The sequence below is a fragment of the Portunus trituberculatus genome, chromosome 29 (genome assembly GCF_017591435.1).
Source record: "Portunus trituberculatus isolate SZX2019 chromosome 29, ASM1759143v1, whole genome shotgun sequence".
Lineage (NCBI taxonomy): Eukaryota > Metazoa > Arthropoda > Malacostraca > Decapoda > Portunidae > Portunus > Portunus trituberculatus.
Genome location: NC_059283.1, coordinates 12,316,034 through 12,337,440, shown reverse-complemented (window position 1 = coordinate 12,337,440; position 21,407 = coordinate 12,316,034). Strand labels below are relative to the sequence as shown.

The window sequence follows — 21,407 nt, the reverse complement described above, 5'->3', positions numbered from 1 at the left end:
GTCAAGGATCCCTTCCTGCTCACCCTCCTTGCAAAGAAAGGGTAAAAAAGCCTTTTTGGAAGCCATTCCCAGAAAGAAAGTAAGAGTACAAGTAATTTATCAATGATGCCATTTTTTTTTTTTTTTACAATGTAATGCCTAATGATTTTTTATAGTAAACATTAAATCCCTTCTGGAATCATTTCATCAGGAATTTATTAAAAGCTATAGAAAATTCTAAACGATTCTATCTCATAAGAAATCTGCTAAGAAAAAAGTACTATTCATCTTATGTAAGCAAAATTAAGAGAGAAACTTTCTGCCTTTTTGCCAAGACAAATAAATGGAGGCACATTGATGTGTGTCTTATCTGCCGGCAAATGTGGTGCATGCAATACAATGCCACTCAAGGACGTAGACAAACACCAGCCATAAGATTATCTTCAAGCTTTTAGTATTGTACAATATAAAAGAAAAGCATTACATGGTCGTGTGAGAAGAATAATGTTAATTGAGGGGGAGTTCCCAGTTCATTAGCAGTAACATTTTCAGTCATTTCATGATCTTTAAGAAGTACGGAAATATATTTTCCTGTAAAACTACATAAAATTAGTAGTGAGTGTGTCACACAAATGACCTACTTCTTCCTCCAGCCTTTCAACACCCTGTCTCCCTCCTCTTCGGGTCATTTAAAACTGTTTTCTTTAGTCTAGAATTGCCATGCTGAAAGATGTCAAGGTGTCCAGGAGGAACATCTTCACATGGGCATTACTCTCTCCATGTAGAGGACATACAAGAAAATATCAGCACCTCTGCTGTAAATGAGCTTCTGTTATTACATGGGCAGAAAATTGTCTGTGTGTAGTCCTCCATATACTCCTATAGTATTCAAGAATGTGGCCACTATACAAATGGCTTCATCAATTTCTAAAGTGTAAACATTTGTCATAGAGGGAAAAAATGCTCTTGTAGTTCAAGCCTTAGTTCCTGTTACAGGAGCTGCAATAAGAGCCAACTGGCACATTCAGAATCCTTGCGTCTCTTAATGCTTATCTCCGAAGGATAAGAAATTTATGTGCTGATGGCAAACCAGCTCATTTGCTAAGTTGGTTTAGTATTTTGAGAATAATCCAACCAGTTTGCAAATCCTGATTCATTGGCACTCTTCCATATTCAACCTCCTAGTCCCTAGTTAGGAGCATCTGCTTAAGACTTTTCAGTCACCTTATTGTGGTAGTAGGGAAGTTTATTGAAGTGACAAACAAAAGCTTGATGAAAAGATGGTACAACAAGAGAACAGTGAAAAGTTCAGTCCTATGCAGATTTCCTTAAAGGTTTTTGTTGATGAAATTCCATGAGCAGGCAGCATTTACCAGTGCACTTTTATCACAAATCCAATGTGTGCTCTACTGTCACAGAAAGCTCAAAATACCCAGCAAGCCAGACAGATCTTTTGTGAATTTTCTGACTACAGTACATCAGTAGCAGCAAGATAGTTACTTGTATAAACTTTAAAAGATACTTGTTATTTATATAAACTTTAAACATAACTACATACTTATATAAACTTTGAAAAATTTGATCATGTCATAGATTCTGTTCATATGATTTCTGAGAAGTGAATACTATATTTAATGGAGGCTTATATATTTTTTAAATGTTTGTGTGATGCTCTTACATTTGAGAGAACAGTTAAGGAAAGTGCCATTAGCACAGTGGATTCTTGCTAAATCTGAAGTTTCCATGCAATGGAAACTACAAAACCTAGAAATCCCAAATATACAAATAATTAATAGAAAAAAGTCAGGAGTGTAAACAAGCTGTAGCCAAACATCCCTTGCAGGTGCATGTACTGTAGCTGCAGATAAGCTTGTTTAGTTGCTGTGAAGGATTGTTGAAGGAAAGCTTTGCTTCTTAGATGAGAAGAATAAACTTGCTGTTAATGCTAATAGGTTTTAGCTTTGTCGATGATGTGTCCTTGTGTCCAGTGCTTCATTTCAGGACTTTGCTTACTGATGAATTTCTGGCCACTAAGAAAGAGTAATTTTTCTCATATAAATCCATCTTCAGAGTTGCATTTTCTATGAAAACTTACGGCTTGATTTATGCTGAGCGGCTGCATCTTGTTACATCAGGCTTAGCATGCTCATTGGTCCTCCAGGTTGGTGCATAGCCAGTCAACTTATGATTACTATTCACATTTCTTTTCTCTAATTCGATAAATATTCACTGACCTCTCACAAATCCACAATCATTAAATTACAGTGAATCATCATTTAAGACTGGTAATTTGTTGCATGATTATACATATATAAATTGCACCCATACTACCATTAAACTGTGCAAGGATGATACAACAGAGGCCACATATCACTGCCGTCATGCATGACCCATATGACTCCACATTCACACACACACACACACACACACACACACACACACACACATTGTCCCAATCTATAAATCAGGTAACAAGAGAGACCCATTGAACTATAGACCAGTGTCACTTACAAGTGTGGTAGCTAAGATGTGTGAGAGGGTGGTGAAGACTAGATGGACAGACTTCTTGGAGAAAAATGACATACTTTGTGAGTGTCAATTTGGTTTTAGGAAAGGGCGTTCATGCACGACAAACCTGATATGTTACTATTCGAGGGTGATAGATGTAATACAGGAAAGAGATGGTTGGGCTGATGGAATATATCTGGATTTAAAAAAGGCCTTTGATAAGGTACCACACCAGAGACTGATCTGGAAACTTGAAATGGTAGGAGGAGTGCATGGCAGTTTACTAAAATGGATGGAAGACTTTTTGGTAGGAAGAGAAATGAGAACAATAATTAAGGACAGACCATCAGAATGGGGATTGGTGGAGAGTGGAGTTCCACAGGGATCAGTGTTGGCACCAGTAATGTTCGCAGTCTACATAAATGACATGGTGGATGGGGTGTCCAGTTATGTGAGCCTATTTGCAGGCGATGCAAAATTGTTACGAAAAGTGAGATGTGACAAAGATTGCGAACTACTCCAGGAAGACTTGGACAGAATATGGAAATGGAGCTGTACATGGCAAATGGAGTTCAACACGACAAAATGCAAGAAAATAGAGTTTGGCAAGAGTGAAAGAAGAATCAGGAGTATGTACAAGATAGGAAATGAAGACATAAAACCAGTCATGAAGAAAAAGACCTTGGGGTGACAATTACCAATGACCTATCGCCAGAGAGACATATAAACAAAATAATTGGAGAAGTATTGAACTTATTGAGGAACATAAGAGTGGCGTTCGTATATCTAGATGAAGAAATGATGAAGAAAATAATTACTGCAATGATAAGACCGAGGCTTGAATATGCAACAATACAGTGGGCTCGAACTTAAAGAAACACATAAGGAAACTAGAGAAAGTACAGAGGGCTGCAACGAAAATGGTGCCTGACTTAAGAGATTTGACTTATGAAGACAGACTGAAAAGAATGCAACTTCCAACCCTGGAAAACAGAAGAAAGGGGAGACCTGATAGCAATATACAGAGTGATGATTGGCATGGAAAAAATGGATAGGGAAGATCTGTGTATGTGGAATGGAAGAATGTCGAGAGGGCATGGGAAAAAACTAAAAATGGCCACTTATAGGAGAGATGTGAAAAAATATAGCTTCCCTCATAGAAGGGTGGAAGCATGGAATAGTTTAGACGTGGAAGTGGTCAACGCAAGGAATATTCATGATTTTAAGAAAAAGCTGGACATTAATAGATATGGAGACGGGACAACACGAGCATAGCTCTTTTCCCGTATGTTACAATTAGGTAAATACAATTAGGTAAATACACACACATTAGAAGAGAGAAGAACAAGGGGTGTCATGATAACTATGTATAAATTGGTGAACAAGATTGACATATTGGACAGAGAATTGATAAAGGTGACCACAAGCAATGATCTCCGAGGACATGGAAAAAAACTAGTAAAAGACATCTGTTTAAATGATGTGAGAAAGTACAGTTTCCCGCATCGTAGTATTGATAAGTGGAATAAACTGAGCAGTGATGTCGTTGACGCGGTGTGCGTCAATCAGATGAAAGAGAGAGATGACAGGAGTAGACAAGGAGACAGGACACAGAGAGCTTAGCTAGGGCCCTGTAATACACAAATAGGTAAATACACACACACACACTACATTCTTAGGCAGAGAGAGAGAGAGAGAGAGAGAGAGAGAGAGAGAGAGAGAGAGAGAGAGAGAGAGAGAGAGTCATTGGGGTCTTTTATGATGAAAACTATAAATTTTTGGGTTCCAAGCAGCATGCATCATAATAATGACCTATAAATACATTAGATGAAATCATAAACTGAGCTTACTGGCCACCTTTTGTTTTGAATGTACATTTCACTTCTGCATTGACTGAACTCTCACATCACCTCAGCATTTTGTCACCTCAACACTTTTACAATTTTACCTCAACAATTTTACATGTTTAGATGTACATATCATAAGATGCTGTTTCCACCAAGCCCATTTCTCTCTCAATGACTCATTCAGCATTAACATTACCTCACTTTCATGACCACATACAAATAAAAAGCTTATTTACTTTCTCAGATTTGGATATCTATGTACACAATAAAAAAAAAATATATTACAAATTTAGTGAAAGCCACCCGCCATACAAGACTGAAGTCTCAACATCTGTCAATTGACAGATTAAGAATACATATTAAAACTTTTGCTCTTTAGGCTATCTAGCATCAAGTAATTTTAGTGATGTTTACATTAATATTTGTGAGGGACCAGTGTGTATGTAGATCTGTGTATCATTCCAATAAGTTTAGTTAGAGCTGATAAGAGACAATTCTGCAGCTAATCTAGCTTGGTCTGGCTTAAAGGTGCAGCTATAATTATCACAGGTGCAGAGATACTTGGCCCTACCTCCTGACTAACTACAAGTTTAAAGTAGAAGTTATAGTCTGCTATATTTGAATATAGTATTTATATATAGTGTATATATTGTATAGCTACTTGTATAGGATTATGCAGAATACAAATTAAAATAGCAATACATCCATATGCATGGTCTCTTTTTTTTTTTTTTATACAAGAACTAAAAGTCTTGTACAAGTAAAAAAAAAAAAAAATTTCCAAGGAACAGTATTGTAACTGGAAGTATAAGGATAGAGAAAAGAAAAAATTTAAATTGATCATAAAACAGGAAGTGGTGGTCAGGTGGATGAAGTTGAGATTGAAGGATAATTCAAACAAAGGAAGACCGTGAAGAGGGTGGAAACCGTTTTGCCCAAAACATTGTTTTTGTTGCCTCACTGTAAACATGAGTACATGGGGATGCAGAATTAGTGTGAGATGTATAGAGATATGTTGAGGAAGACAATGACAGGGCTGACGAATGGAGTGAGATAGATGGGAGGGATCAAAGATAGGGAAGTATGAAGTGAAAAGTGTTCAGTAGAGGTAATTCAGCTTTTTCTGGCCACCACACAAAATTCAATACAGAAAAATTGGATGCTAGAGGTTTCCTCTACAATTTCAATCCACAACCAAACACGCACAGTTAATGTTCTCTTTGTAGAAACTCTCAACCCTTAACCTTGTTAATACCTTCAAATAATCACAGTCACATTAACCTTTGAACACTTGAGTCACTTGAATACTGATGTGGCTGACCCCTTGTTGTCCAGCTATATATATATATATATATATATATATATATATATATATATATATATATATATATATATATATATATATATATATATATATATATATATATATATATATATATATATATATATATATATAATATCAGTAAGATTTAAAACTTAAATATATCAATTATAGTATATATATATATATAAAAAAAAAATATATATATATATATATATATATATATATATATATATATATATATATATATATATATATATATATATATATATATATATATATATATATATATATATATATATATATATATATATATATATATATATATATATATATATTTTTTTTTTTTTTTATTTTTATATATTATTTATTTTATATATATATATATATATATATATATATATATATATATATATATATATATATATATATATATATATATATATATATATATATATATATATATTTTTTTTTTTTTTTTTTTTTTTTTTTTGAGGATGGAAATTTTTACTTAATTGAAATATTTAAGTTTTAAATCTTACTGAATTATTCAGTTTAAGGGAAAAAGCTAATGGTCCAGCCTGTCTTTGCACCAAGTTATTCAATTGTGAGTGTTCACTGTCCTTTTGAAAAGTGCAGGTTTTGAATGGGGGTCCAATGTATTAAATTTTTTATAGTCAAGATGTTGGTATTTAATACTAATACTGTACTGAGGAAAAAATGTTTTGTAGAAATGGAATGATCACACATTCTATCTTTAATTTTATCTGAAGTACACAGAACATTCATAACTACTTTATGCCATACATTTATTAATTTCCTTACTTTTAATAATTTTATAAAAAGATAATAGAAATCTTTAGAAGGTTATGTAGATTTATTGAGGAGGAAAAATTGTCATCATGTTAGCAGGACTTGCCTTGTGCACGTCAACTGGCCTTCTGCAGAATTCTATGTTCTTACATGCTATGCATGCTGGGTTCAGGAGCTGCCATTCTACTGTTGTTATTTCCAGGGCATGATGGCACAAAAATGCCCAAGAGAATGAAATTTTTATCTTGCTGATGTAAGCCATACATCTGAGGTAATTTGATATTTTATTGAAGAAGAATATTACCTCTGTCTTTGCTTGCTGTTGTACAGGTTCAGGCAGTGCATTAAAACGTTATTGGAAAGCACAACAAAACACAGAAGGCTGTTATGATGGGCCTTGGAGAGTGAGAGATTTTCAGAAATTGTTAACCTCTAAAGAATCTGAATGAAATAGTAATTACCTTTGTCCTTGATATAACTAACTTTATTTTTCCAGCATTCAATTTTTTGTGCAGTTTTTAGAGCTCACCTCCTGCAACATTTACTTTAGATTTTGCTGTCCCCGATACATTCTCCTAAGGCTTAGGCCAATGGTGATGCTACTGATGGAAATTTTGTTGGTATTTCAGAATGAATTGAAATATTATTATTTGGTACTGTTAAAATTGGGAGAAATGTGCTAATGCTGTAGCCTCAACCTCAGCAAAGAGATTCTCATATCATGCTATAATTCCTCTGTCAAGGGTATTCTATTAAGAAGATGTAGTGTTTATTTTTTACCATATGTAGAAGTAGTAGACCAACACTTGATACACTAGCAGTGATTCAGTCTAATGTATTGATTAAACAAATAACATTAAGTTGATGCTTTCCTTGCCCTGAACCATTTTCTTCGCAGTTATGAAGGATAAAGATGATTATGAGCATGGTACGTAACAAATTTTGAGAGTGTGTGTATTAACCTAGTTGTATTTACCTAGTTGTAGTTTTATAGGGCCTAAGCTTTATGCTCCTAAGTCCTTTTCCTTTTTTACTTTCTCCAGTTCTACTCCATCTCCCATCTTATAGATTCCCACGGGTCGTCTTTCACTCTTTCCCATTTCCATGACATAGCTTTTGTCCACATTGAATTCCATTTCCCACTTTTTACTCCATTCCCAGATCTTATTTAGGTGTATTTACCTAGTTGTAGTTTTACAGGGCCCGGGCTTTATGCTCGTGTGGCCCCATCTCCATATCTACACTTATCCAATCTTACTTTAAAAGAATGCACACTCGTTGCAGACACTACTTCTTCATTTAAACTTTTCCACGTCTCAATACATCTTTGCGAGAAACTATATATTTTAACATCTCTCAGACATCTTCCTTTTCTCAGCTTTTTACTATGTGATCTTGTGCTTCGAATGTCATATTCTTCTCTCAGGATCAGTTTCTCATTATCCACTTAGTCCATTCCGTTGATCAATTTATAAACTTGTATCAGATCTCCTCTCTCCCTTCTTTGTTCCAGGGTTGGTAGTCTCTCCTCATATGTCATCCCTTCAAATTCTGGAACCATTCTTGTAGCCATTTTTTGTAGTGTGTGTGTGTGTGTGTGTGTGTGTGTGTGTGTGTGTGTGTGTGTGTGTAATTCACCACGGTCGTCTGCTGGTTACCCAGCCAGTCTTCCCCATTACGGAGCGAGCTCAGAGCTCATAGACCGATTTTCGGGTAGGACTGAAACCACGACACACTCCACACACCGGGAAAGCGAGGCCACAACCCCTCGAGTTACATCCCGTACCTATTTACTGCTAGGTGAACAGGGGCCACACATTAAGAGGCTTGCCCATTTGCCTCGCCGCTTTCCGGGACTCGAACCCGGACCTCTCATGTGAGCGGCGTGCTAACCACTACACTACGCGGTGTGTGTTTCACTGTTTCACTGTTTGATCTGCTGCAGTCTCTGACGAGACAGCCAGACGTTACCCTACGGAATGAGCTCAGAGCTCATTATTTCCGATATTCGGATAGGCCTGAGACCAGGCACACACCACACACCGGGACAACAAGGTCACAACTCCTCGATTTACATCCTGTACCTACTCACTGCTAGGTGAACAGGGGCTACACGTGAAAGGAGACACACCCAAATATCTCCACCCGGCCGGGGAATCGAACCCCGGCCCTCTGGCTTGTGAAGCCAGCGCTCTAACCATTGAGCTACCGTGTGTGTGTGTGTGTGTGTGTAATTCACTGTTTGATCTGCTGCAGTCTCTGACGAGACAGCCAGACGTTACCCTACGGAACGAGCTCAGAGCTCATTATTTCCGATCTTCGGATAGGTCTGAGACCAGGCACACACCACACACCGGGACAACAAGGTCACAACTCCTCGATTTACATCCCGTACCTACTCACTGCTAGGTGAACAGAGGTTACACGTGAAAGGAGACACACCGAAATATCTCCACCCGGCCGGGGAATCGAACCCCGGTCCTCTGGCTTGTGAAATCAGTGCTCTAACCACTGAGCTACCGGGCCGTGTGTATTTACCTAGTTGTAGTTTTACAGGGCCTGGGTTTTATGCTCGTGTGGCCCCGTCTCCATATCTACACTTATCCAATCTTACTTTAAAAGTGTGCACACTCGTTGCAGACACTACAGTACCCTCCCGAGTTTAGCGCTTGCTTTCTTTTTAAGATATAGCGCCAAACTCGAGGATCGCTAAACTCAGGGTATTGAAAACAATGTAAAAACGCTTATTCATTCTGGCCCGGGACGAAGCTGATTTTTTTTCCTCCCCACTTTACTCCCTTATTTCAAAATACTGATAAATTGGTGGGTGTATTCAGTTTCAGTAAAGAATGCTCTTGTTAAGACGAAAAAAACTGGGATACACACTTTATTGAAAAGAACAAAAAGAGAAAAGAAATAATAAGAACTCTAACAGCACATAATCTCACTCTGGGGCATGGTCCGCTAGCGCAAAGCCTTCAAATTCGTTTCATCGGCGTTGAATATTTGACGGAGATCGTAACTGCCGTCCTCAGTCATCTGTTTCAAGACACCAATGAAACTTTCCACCTCTTCTGTAGATGCGTCTGCTGCTTCACCCAGACATCGTGCCCTCTTGAGCAGTGTCTTTTTGAACCTTGAAAACCAGCCATTACTAGCAGAGAAAGGTGTAGGATTGTCAATGTTTAACTTACGTGCCACTGCAGCATATATTTCTCTTGCCTTCTGTCTTACCTTACCAGAAGATATGCACACATTTCGGTCATTTTTGTCAACAATATATTTCTTCAAATAGTGTTCTGTTGTTACCATCAACTTGCTTGTAGGATGCGTGATGTGAGCAACTTGAATTACAGAGCTCCTCGGCTTTTTCAGGAAACGTTTTATTTCCTCACGTTTGCTCTTATTCCTCTAACAGTAGACTCACTAATGTTGAACAAGTTTCCAACGGCAACAGGTCCCATTCCAGCATCAAGCTTATCCAACACTTCGCCTTTTTCCTTCATGTTTAACAGTCTTTTCTTCTTACCCTGCCTCTCTGGCCTGCTTCCTTTTGCAAGTAGGTTTCTTGAGCCACATGCTGCAGTGCCTCCTTTATTTCCTGACATCACAATTAATTAGCTTGCATATAAGAACTATCAAGATGCTGGTGGAAGAGGGCTAAGGACGCGTGCACACGTGGTCAGCTCAGTCAGCCAACTGCAGGAGTCTTGGGGCAGCATACGTGACGCTGCCCGGAAGTAAATGCGACCGATACTTGTCAAAGCAGCGCGAAACTCGGGGCGATACAGCGCCAAACTCGGGATGGTAAGAATTTAGGACTAAGCGCCAAACTCGAGGATCGCGAAACTCGGATAGCGCTAAACTCGGGAGGGTACTGTACTTCTTCATCTAAACTGTTCCACGTCTCAATACATCTCTGCGGGAAACTATATTTTTTAATATCTCTCAGACATCTTCCCTTTCTCAGCTTTTTACTATGCGATCTTGTGCTTCGGATGTCATATTCTTCTCTCAGGATCAGTTTCTCATTATCCACTTGGTCCATTCCGTTGATCAATTTATAGACTTGTATCAGGTCTCCTCTCTCCCTTCTTTGTTCCAAGCTTGGTAGATCCATAGCCTTTAGTCTCTCCTCATATGTCATCCCTTCAAGATCTGGGACCATTCTTGTAGCCATTTTTTGTAGCCTCTCCAATTTCCTTATGTGTTTCTTTTTATGAGGGGTCCACACTACTCCTGCATATTCCAATCTGGGTCTTATTATAGTACTTATCAATTTCTTCATAATTTCTTTGTCCATGTGGTGAAATGCTACTCCAATATTCATCAGCAAATTATATGTTTCTCTATCACATCCTTGAAGCATATTCCCTTGGCTATCTTTTTACTATGCTATCTCGTAGCTCTATTTAAGTTTTCCTCTCTCAACATCATTTGCTCATTATCCACTTCATCCAGTCCATTCAACAGTTTATAAACCTGTATTAAATCTCCTCTTTCTCTTCTTTGTTCCAAGGTAAGCAAATTCATTTTTTTTAATCTCTCCTCATAGGTCATTTCTGCCAATTCCGGAACCATTTTTGTTGCCATTCTCTGCAATCTCTCCAACTTCCTTATATGCTTCTTTTTATAAGGGGACCAAACCACTCCAGCATATTCCAATCTTGGTCTAATTACTGTACTAATTAATTTCTTCATCATATCTTTATCCATATAATGAAAGGCTAATCCAATATTTCTTATCAAATTATACGTTTCTCCAAACATCTTATCAATATGAGCCTCAAACTGCCCATGGTCTTGTATTATCACTCCCAAATCCTTTTCCTTTTCCACCTTTTTCAACACTACTTCTTCACCCATCTTATATGACCCTCTTGGCCGTCTTCCACTCTTCCCCATCTCCATCACATGACTTTTGCTCAGATTAAATTCCATTTCCCACCTCTTGCTCCACTCCCAAATCTTATCCAGATCTGCCTGTAAAATTTCACAGTCTTCTTCACTCTTCACACACCTACACAACTTTGCATCATCCGCAAACAAATTAATATAACTGTTTACTCTCTCTGGCATGTCATTAATATATACAAGGAAAAGTATTGGTGCCAGCACTGACCCTTGTGGGACTCCACTCTCCACCAACAACCAGTCCGACTTTGCATCCCTTATTACCGTTCTCATCTACCCCCATCTCAAGTAGTTTTCCATCCACTTTAACACTTTTCCTTTCAGTCCTCCATAAATCTCTAATTTCCATAGCAGTCTCATGTGAGGTACCTTGTCAAAAGCTTTCTTTAAATCCAAATATACACAGTCCATCCATCCCTCTCTCTCTTGTATTTTGTCAACCACTCTTGAATAAAAGCTCAGTAGATTTGTTACACATGACCTCCCTTTCCTAAAGCCAAATTGATGATCCGATAATAACTTATGATCCTCCAGGAACCGTATCCAATATTTCTTTATCACCCTCTCACAAATCTTACCAACCACACTTGTTAGAGACACAGGTCTATAGTTAAGAGGCTCTTCCTTACTGCCTCCCTTATAAATGGGCACCACTTCAGCTCTTTTCCACTCTACTGATACTTCCCCTGTTTCTAATGAGCACCTTATAATATCATATAATGGATCAATCAATTCTTCTCTACACTCCTTCAATAATTTTCCTGAAATTTCACCTGGTCCCATCGCTTTATCATCTTTAAGTTTCTCCAACATTTTATATAACTCCTTTTTAGGTATCTTAATGTCATCCATGTGCACATTTCCTTGTACATTCTGAGGCTTCACAAACATTGTTTCCTTAGTAAATACTTGCTGAAACCTATTATTTAGCAATTCCGCTATATTCTCAGGGTCATCTACTATCCCTTGCTCTCCTTTTAATCTTTCAATGGACTCTCTCTTTTTAAGTTTACCATTTATGAACCTGTAAAACAATTTTGGATGTTCCTTACTCTTGTCTACAATATCTTTTTCAAATTTTCTTTCTTCCTCCCTCCTTACCCTCACATACTCATTTCTCGCCACTCTATAATTCTCCTTATTTAGTATATTCCTGCTCTTTTCCATCTTTTCCAAGTCACATCTCTCTTTTCCTTAGCCTTAACACAAGTTGCATTAAACCAATCCTTTCTTCCTTCCTCTCTCGGTTTATACTTTGGTACAAATTTCATAACTCCTTCTTTATAATATTTCATAAAAATCTCATATTTTTTTTTGCACTTCTCTGATTTGTAACATCTCCTCCCAATCTAATTTTCTGAAATAATTTTTCAAACTTTCTGTGTCCATCTTTCTATAATTCAATCTACCACTTCTGTATGTCTCGTCTTTCCTTCGCTGTATTGTTGCTATCTGCATTTCCATAACCACATGATCACTCTTTCCCAAAGGACATTTGTATTGTATATCTCCACATAGGTACACTTCTCTTGTTAACACCAAATCCAGTCTAGCCGGTTCATCATCTCTATACCTAGTATTTTCCTTCACCCTCTGTTCCATCATATTTTCCATCATTAGATTAAGAAATCTCTCTCCCCATGCTTCCTCTCCAACACCACTTACTAGATTTTCCCAATCCACCTCCTTACAATTAAAATCTCCTACTAGTATCACCTTTCTTTTCCAGATAATACACTTTCCAAACTCTGTAAAGTATCCTTGATCATATTGTCGTATTCCTTAATGTCCAAGAATTTGTTTTAGGAGGTACATAGGTCACCATGATTATTAATTCTTTTCCATCACTTTTTATCCTTATGCTTATCACTTCTGCGTTGTTCTTCCCATACCAAACCTTATCCACATTTATTTATTTCTTCGTCATAATCATAACTCCTCCTCCACCTTTACTCTATCCTTTCTCCATATATTATATTTATTATCCAAATTTACCTTTGTTTTTTCATGTAATTTTGTCTCTGTGTGTGTGTATTTACCTAATTGTAACATACGGGAAAAGAGCTATGCTCGTGTTGTCCCGTCTCCATATCTATTAATGTCCAGCTTTTTCTTAAAATCATGAATATTCCTTGCGTTGACCACTTCCACGTCTAAACTATTCCATGCTTCCACCCTTCTATGAGGGAAGCTATATTTTTTCACATCTCTCCTATAAGTGGCCATTTTAGTTTTTCCCATGCCCTCTCGACATTCTTTCATTCCACATACACAGATCTTCCCTATCCATTTTTCCATGCCAATCATCACTCTGTATATTGCTATCAGGTCTCCCCTTTCTCTTCTGTTTTCCAGGGTCGGAAGTTGCATTCTTTTCAGTCTGTCTTCATAAGTCAAATCTCTTAAGTCAGGCACCATTTTGTTGCAGCCCTCTGTACTTTCTCTAGTTTCCTTATGTGTTTCTTTAAGTTCGGAGCCCACTGTATTGTTGCATATTCAAGCCTCGGTCTTATCATTGCAGTAATTATTTTCTTCATCATTTCTTCATCTAAATATACGAACGCCACTCTTATGTTCCTCAATAAGTTCAATACTTCTCCAATTATTTTGTTTATATGTCTCTCTGGCGATAGGTCATTGGTAATTGTCACCCCAAGGTCTTTTTCTTCATGACTGGTTTTATGTCTTCATTTCCTATCTTGTACATACTCCTGATTCTTCTTTCACTCTTGCCAAACTCTATTTTCTTGCATTTTGTCGTGTTGAACTCCATTTGCCATGTACAGCTCCATTTCCATATTCTGTCCAAGTCTTCCTGGAGTAGTTCGCAATCTTTGTCACATCTCACTTTTCTTAACAATTTTGCATCGTCTGCAAATAGGCTCACATAACTGGACACCCCATCCACCATGTCATTTATGTAGACTGCGAACATTACTGGTGCCAACACTGATCCCTGTGGAACTCCACTCTCCACCAAGCCCCATTCTGATGGTCTGTCCTTAATTATTGTTCTCATTTCTCTTCCTACCAAAAGTCTTCCATCCATTTTAGTAAACTGCCATGCACTCCTCCTACCATTTCAAGTTTCCAGATCAGTCTCCGGTGTGGTACCTTATCAAAGGCCTTTTTTAAATCCAGATATATTCCATCAGCCCAACCATCTCTTTCCTGTATTACATCTATCACCCTCGAATAGTAACATATCAGGTTTGTCGTGCATGAACGCCCTTTTCTAAAACCAAATTGACACTCACAAAGTATGTCATTTTCTCCAAGAAGTCTGTCCATCTATTCTTCACCACCCTCTCACACATCTTAGCTACCACACTTGTAAGTGACACTGGTCTATAGTTCAATGGGTCTCTCTTGTTACCTGATTTATAGATTGGGACAATGTTAGCTCTTTTCCAGTCTTGGGGCACTACACCTTCCCTTAATGAGGCATCAATTACTTCACAAACTTTTTCTGCCAGTTGCTCCTGCATTCTCTTAAAATCCATCCTGATACCCCATCAGGTCCCACAGCTTTTCTCACTTCTAAACTCCCCATCATATTCTTGATCTCCTCCACAGTTACTTGAAACTCCTTCATAATCCCTTTCTGTTCCATTACCAGTGGTTTGTCAAAAGCAGTCTCCTTTGTGAATACCTTCCGAAAGCATCCATTCATAGCCTCTGCCATTTCCTGGGATCTTCACTGCATACTCCATTTACTTCTAAACTTTCAATACTTTCTCTATTTTTGATGTTGTTGTTCACATGTCTGTAAAAAGCCTTGGTTGGTCTTTACATTTATCAATTATATCCTTTTCTTGTTTCTTTCTTTCTTCTCTTCTAATCAACACATATTCATTTCTTGCTCTTTTGTAACTTTCCCACTGCTTAATCCGTCTTTTCCTTCTCCACCTCTTCCATGCATCCTCTTTTCTTGTTCTAGCCTTTTCACATCTATCGTTAAACCAGTCCTGCTTTCCAACTTCTCTATGTTGTCTTATTGGTACAAATTTTTCTCACCTTCTTTGTATATTTTTATAAATTCCTTCCACTTTTCATTTGCTCCTTAGCACTCTTGAATTTCATCCAATTTGTCTCTTGAAAGAATTTCTTTAGGTTTCCAAAATCTGTCTTGGCATAATTCCATCTTCCCACTTTATATTCTTCATTTCTTCTAGATTTCTCTTCATCTATCACCTTGAACTCCAAAACTGCATGATCACTCTTTGCTAAAGGGCACTCCACCCTCATCTCCTCAATGACCATTGGCTCTGTACTAAAGACCAAGTCCAGTCTTGACGATGCTCCTCTCCTCCAAACCTAGTATCTTCTTTGACCCACTGAGTTAACACATTTTCCATTGCCAGTGTCAATAGTGTATTTCCCATGTTGTCTCTGATCCTTCCATTGACCAGTCCTCCCAACACACCTCTTTACAATTAAAATCTCCCATCATTATAGTTCGTTCACAGCCACCCAACATTTCTTCCAGACATGTTCCTGTATCACTTATCATTTCTTCATATTCCTGTACTGACCATGCATTTGTCTTAGGTGGTACGTACACCACTATGTAGTGCCTCTTTTTCCTTCATTAGTTTCTGCTCTGATCTTTAGCACTTCTGCCTTTCCCATACCTTCTTTCACTTGATCCACCTTTATATCTTTTTAACCAGCAACATCACTCCTCCTCCCATCTTACCTACTCTATTTCTTTTCCAAACATTATATTTCCTTCTCCAACCATCATCAGGTCTTCTCCTCTCTCAGTTTTGTTTCAGTAAGACCCACAATATCTGGGTTCTTGTCCCTCAAGTAATCGTTGAGTTCTAAAATCCCGATATCACTCCATTTATGTTGGAATACATTACATTCCGCTCATACGTAAGTTTCTTTAGTCCTTTCTTGCTGTACTTTTCTGGGTTATGAACCACTTCCTCAGTCTCATATCCAAGATTCTCCAGAAAAACTCTTTCTTCTCCTCTTCTGTCCTCTCTTCATTTTTTCAAAGCCTCCTTTCTCAACTCATTTAACATTTCTCTTTCCTTTTCACCGAGATCTCTTCTCAACCAAATCTTCCTTGTTGTTTCCTGCTGGGCTAGCCTCCATGACTTCTCCACCAATTCATCTACATCCTTTTGTGACTTAAGTTTGATTCTTATTGGCCTCATACCTTCTCCTGTGAACTTTCCAATTCTATGGAAGTCCTCTATTTCTTGTACTAGGTCTTTTCCTCCTCCTGCACCACATTAATGATATTATTTATCACCTTTTTATGTTTTCTCTCTCTCCATTTTACTCGGTGTCTTATCCTCCTCCACACCAAATATCACCACACATCTCTTTTTGTCTACAGTTTCCCTCACCAATGTCTCATTTGATTTAATAACCTTCACCACTTTCTCAGCAATCTTCTCTTCTATGATCTGTTGATCTATAATTTCAGCAAGGCCCAAAGTTTTCTCCCAGACTCTTTGATTTCCTTTTCCAGACTTGCAACTTTGTAATTTACCTCCTTTCTTTCCACTTCCTGACTTTTTTCCATTCAGCCTGCTTCTCCATCACTTTTCCTAGAGATTCTCCACATTTTCGCAATTCACTTTAATTAGCTTAACTTCCTCTTTCAGTGCTTCATTTTCCTTCTTCATATCGGCACACTCTTTCATTACATTGTCATAACTCGTTTCCAGGCCCCATACTTTTCAAACAGTTTTCAATTTTACCTTCCAACTCCAGAATTTTCTTCACATAAGCGCTCTTCTCCATTATTCCTTGAAATCCTGTGAAGTCTGATTCATCTTTCGAGTTCACGGCCGCCATGTTGCGCAGATGTAAACAAACCAGCTGATGGCTCAAACGCAGGCTACAGTTTATATTTACCTTCCCTGGACATTATTTTGCTAATCAACAGTTAACATGACTATATGGAGACGGGACAAACATTACCAGCTCCTTTCCCACCTTGGTTACTCTTAGGCAATGGTAACTGTAGAATTAGAGATGATTGCTCTGGAGCTCAGCGACCACATCCGCCATCGACGATGTCCCGTGTGTGTGTGTGTGTGTGTGTGTGTGTGTGTGTGTGTGTGTGTGTGTGTGTGTGTATTTATCTAGTTGTAGTTTTACAGGGCCTGGGCTTTATGCTCATGTGGCCCCATCTCCATATCTACACTTATCCAATTTTTCTTTAAAACTATGCACACTCGTTGCTGACACCACTTCTTCACTCAAACTGTTCCATGTCTCAACACATCTTTGTGGGAAACTATATTTTTTAACATCTCTCAGACATCTTCCCTTTCTCAGCTTTTTACTATGTGATCTTGTGCTTCGAATGTCATATTCTTCTCTCAGGATCAGTTTCTCATTATCCACTTGGTCCATTCCGTTGATCAATGTATAAACTTGTATCAGATCCTCTCTCTCCCTTCTCTGTTTCAGAGTTGGTAGATCCATAGCCTTTAGTCTCTCCTCATATGTCAGCCCTTCAAATTCTGGAACCATTCATGTAGCCATTTTTTTGTAGTCTCTCCAACTTCCTTATGTGTTTCTTTTTATGAGAGGTCCACACTACTCCTGCATATTCCAATCTGGGTCTTATTATAGTACTTATCAATTTCTTCATAATTTCTTTGTCCATGTAGTGAAATGGTAATCCAATATTCCTTAGCAAATTATGTGTATCTCTGAAAATTCTATCAATATGGCTTACCGATTGATTGTTTTCTTCCATCATCACTCTTAAGTCCTTTTCCTTTTTACTTTCTCCAGTTCTACTTCATCTCCCATCTTATAGATTCCCACTGGTCGTCTTTCACTCTTTCCCATTTCCATGACATGGCTTTTGTCCACATTGAATTCCATTTCCCACTTTTTACTCCATTTCCAGATCTTATTTAGGTCTTCCTGCAGTATTTCACAATCCTCTTTTTGCTTTATAACTCTGCACATTTTCGTATCGTCCGCAAACAGATTTATGTAGCTGTTCACTCCTGGCATGTCGTTTATATATATGAGGAAAAGTATTGGCGCTAATATTGACCTCTGCGGCACTCCGCTTTCTACTGCTCTCCACTTGGACTTTATATCTTTAACTACTGTCCTTATTACTCTCCCCCTCAAATAATTTTTCATCCATCTCAATGTGCTTCCTTTTAAGCCACCCTTCTCCTCTAACTTCCACAGTAATCTTGCATGTGGCACTTTATCAAATGCCTTTTTTAAATCCAAATAAATACAATCAACCCATCCCTCTCTCTCTTGTACTCTATCAATTATTCTAGAGTAGAAACTCAGTAAATTAGTTACACACGACTATCTTTTTCTAAAACCAAATTGGCTATTTGATATTAATTTGTTGTCTTCAAGGAACTCGATCCATTGTTTCTTTATTATTCTTTTACACATCTTGCATATTACACTAGTTAGTGATACCGGTCTGTAATTTAAAGGTTCTTCCTTCCTTCCGCTCTTATATATGGGAACCACCTCAGCTCTTTTCCATTCTACTGGTACTGTTCCATTTTCTATTGAGCATTTTATGATGTATATAGGACTTGCTAGTTCTTCCCTACATTCTTTCAGTATTCTGCCTGAGACTTCATCCGGTCCCATTGCCTTCTCTTCATCCAATTCCTTCATTAACTCTTTTATTTCAAGCTTGGTTACTTTTACCTCTTTCTATAGATGATCTCTCTTTTACCTTGTGGCCTTTCAAATTTGGATTCCTTAGTAAAGACCTCCTGGAATTTATTACTTAATAGTTCTGCCATACTTTTTGGGTCTTCCACCATCTCGTTCTCTCCTTTTAACCTTTCTATTGTTTCTTTTTGCCTAATTTTTCCATTTATGTATCTGTAGAACAATTTTGGTTGCTCTTTACATTTTTCGACAATGTCCTTTTCATAGTTCCTTTCTCATCCTTCCTCACCTTAACATATTAATTTCTCGCTGCCTTGAAGTTTTCCTTATTTACTGGATTCTTATTTCTCCTCCACCTTTTCCATGCTCCATCTCTTTTCTCCATTGCCCTGGCACACCTTGCGTTAAACCAATCTTTCTTTCCTTCTTCTTTAGGTCTATATTTCGGGACATATTCCCTGACTCCTGTTTTGTATATTTTACAGGGCCTGGACTTTATGCTCATGTGGCCCCATCTCCATGTCTACACTTATCCAATTTTTCTTTAAAACTATGCACACTCATTGCTGACACCACTTCTTCACTCAAACTGTTCCACGTCTCACATCTTTGTGGGAAACTATATTTTTTAACATCTCTCAGACATCTTCCCTTTCTCAGCTTTTTACTATTCATTCTTGTGCTTCGAATGTGTAGATATAGTGTTTATTTTTTACCTAGTGTGTGTGTGTGTGTATTTACCTAGTTGTATTTATCTAGTTGTACTGTACTGTGCAAGGTTCGAATGGGGCTCATAGTGTCCTGTCTCCATATCTCCATTTATCCAATTTTTCTTTAAAGTTATGCACATTATGTGCTGTAACAAGTTCATCATTCAAAGCATTTCACTTTTCCACTGTTCTATGTAGAAAACTGTATTTTCCAATATCTTTCACACACTACCTCTTCCTAATCTTCTTTGCATGCCCTCTTGTCCTTCTAACTTCTTCTGTCACCAGCACCATTTACTATTTTATACAATTTTATTAGATCTCCTCTTTCTCTTCTATCTTATAAAGATGGCAGTCCCATTTCCTTCAGCCTTTCTTCATATGATAGGTCCTTTAGTTCTGGCACCATCTTTGCAGCTATCTGTGTTATATATTATAGGAGTAGGGCTCATAGTGACCTGTCTCCATATCTAATTATATTTATGTGCACTTTCTGCTGCTACAGTCTCATCATTCAAGCTGTTCCAGATGTTCACTATTCTATGTGTGTGTGTGTGTGTGTGTGTGTGTGTGTGTGTGTGTGTGTGTATTTACCTAGTTGTATTGTACAGGGTTCAAGCAGGGCTCATAGTGTCCTGTCTCCATGTCTCCACTTATTCAGTTTTTTTTTTTTTAAGTTATGCACTTTATGTGCTGCTACCACTTCATCACTTAATGCATTCCACTTTTCCACCATTCTAAGTGGAAAACTATTTTCCAATATCCTTCACACACTGCCTCATCCTAATCTTCTTTACATGTCCTCTTGTCCTTCTAGCTTCTTCTGTTACCAGCACCAGGTCTTCCTTGTCTATTTTTTCATGTATTTACCTAGTTGTAGTTTTACAGGGCCTGGGCTTTATGCTCATGTGGCTCTATCTCCATATCTACACTTATCCAATTTTTCTTTAAAACTATGCTCACTCGTTGCTGACACCACTTCTTCACTCAAACTGTTCCAAGTCTCAACACATCTTTGAGGGAAACTATATTTTTTAACATCTCTCAGACATCTTCCCTTTCTCAGCTTTTTACTATGCGATCCCGTGCTTCGAATGTCATATTCTTCTCTCAGGATCAGTTTCTCATTATCCACTTGGTCCATTCCATTGATCAATTTATAAACTTTAATCAAATCCCCTCTCTCCCTTCTCTGTTCCAGGGTTGGTCATCCCTTCAAATTCTGGAACCATTCTTGTAGCCATTTTTTGTAGTCTCTCCAACTTCCTTGTGTGGTTAATTTTATGAGGGGTCCACACTACTCCTGCATATTCAATCTGGGTCCTATTATAGTACTTATCAATTTCTTCATCATTTCTTTGTCCATGTAGTGAAATGCTACTCCAATATTCCTTAGCAAATGATCTCTCTCTTAAACTTCTATCAATATGGCTTATCGGTTGATTGTTTTCTTCCATTGTCACTCCCAAGTCCTTTTCCTTTTTTACTTTCTCTAGTTCTACTCCATCTCTGATCTTATAGATTCCCACTGGTCGTCTTTCACTCTTTCCCATTTCCATGACATGGCTTTTGTCCACATTGAATTCCATCTCCCACTTTTTACTCCATTTCCAGATCTTATTTAGGTGTTCTTGCAGTATTTAACAATCCTCTTTTTGCTTTATAACTCTGCACATT

At 37.7% G+C, this 21,407-nt stretch overlaps 1 long non-coding RNA gene across 3 annotated transcripts in view; it reads right to left on the bottom strand.

The window, feature by feature from the left end:
• The window catches only part of LOC123510514, a 35,625-nt gene that overhangs the window by 9,113 nt on the left and 5,105 nt on the right, over nt 1–21,407 (bottom strand). The window lies entirely within an intron of this gene.